At 36.8% G+C, this 899-nt stretch overlaps 1 pseudogene across 1 annotated transcript in view; it reads left to right on the plus strand.

Annotated features, from left to right (window-relative positions):
* The first annotated feature begins 83 nt into the window (after nt 1–83).
* LOC101305338 overlaps nt 84–899 on the plus strand; it is an 8,879-nt pseudogene continuing 8,063 nt past the window's right edge. Inside the window, exon 1 of the transcript XR_184124.1 lies at nt 84–131. The product of XR_184124.1 is annotated as a thaumatin-like protein 1-like (transcript). The remainder of the gene's footprint in view (nt 132–899) is intronic.

Below are 899 nucleotides of genomic sequence, written 5' to 3' on the forward strand. Positions count from 1 at the left end.
TGCAGCATCACGCCGGCAAGCTCCGATAAGCTCTTCTAGTTCACCCTCCACCTCCCTCCTCCCTCCTCTATGGGATCTCCGACATGGAATCAGACCCTCTGCGTCCACCAATGCGGCGGTTCAGCTCCGGCGTAAGTCAAAATCAATTTGGGTGCCCAGAGCAACTTCTTTGGTTAAAAATGATGATTTACTGAGGTAATAGATTTATTACTGGGAGGTAGTAAATTTACTGTGTCTACTGGTCAAGGAGATACTTTATTGTAAGTTTACTTCCCCTATTAGAAGTTTACTAGGGGTAGTAGACTTTACTTTTCAGCATATAAGTTGATTTTTTTTCTCTATTTTAATGTGTATAATGACTATGGAGATATTGTATTGCATGTTTACTACCCCCAGTAGATGTTTACTAGGGGTAGTAAACTTTAATTTTCGTCATATAAGTTGGGTTTTGTTGTTTAAAGTGTATACGTGACCTGAGAAATATTGTATTGCAGGTTTACTACCCCCAGTAGAAGTTTACTAGGGGCAGTAAACTTTATTTGTCTGCATCTAAGTTGATTTTTTGTGTGTTTTAATGTATATACTGACTAGGAAAATATTGTATTGCAAGTTTACTACCCCCAGTAAAAGTTTACTAGGGGTAGTAAACTTTATTTTTCACATCTAAGTTGATTTTTCTCCTTTTTAATGTGAATTATGGCATTGGAGCTACTATTTTGCAAGTTTACTGCCCCCAGTAAAAGTTTACAAGGGGTAGTAAACTTCATTTTTTCGCATCTAAGTTGATTTTTCTCTTTTCAATGTAAATTATGGCATTGGAGCTACGGTTTACAAGTTTACTGCCCCCAGTAAAAGTTTACTAGGGGTAATAAACTTTATTTTTCGCATCTAAGTTGATT

The sequence above is a fragment of the Fragaria vesca genome, linkage group LG2 (assembly GCF_000184155.1).
Source record: "Fragaria vesca subsp. vesca linkage group LG2, FraVesHawaii_1.0, whole genome shotgun sequence".
Classification (NCBI taxonomy): domain Eukaryota; kingdom Viridiplantae; phylum Streptophyta; class Magnoliopsida; order Rosales; family Rosaceae; genus Fragaria; species Fragaria vesca.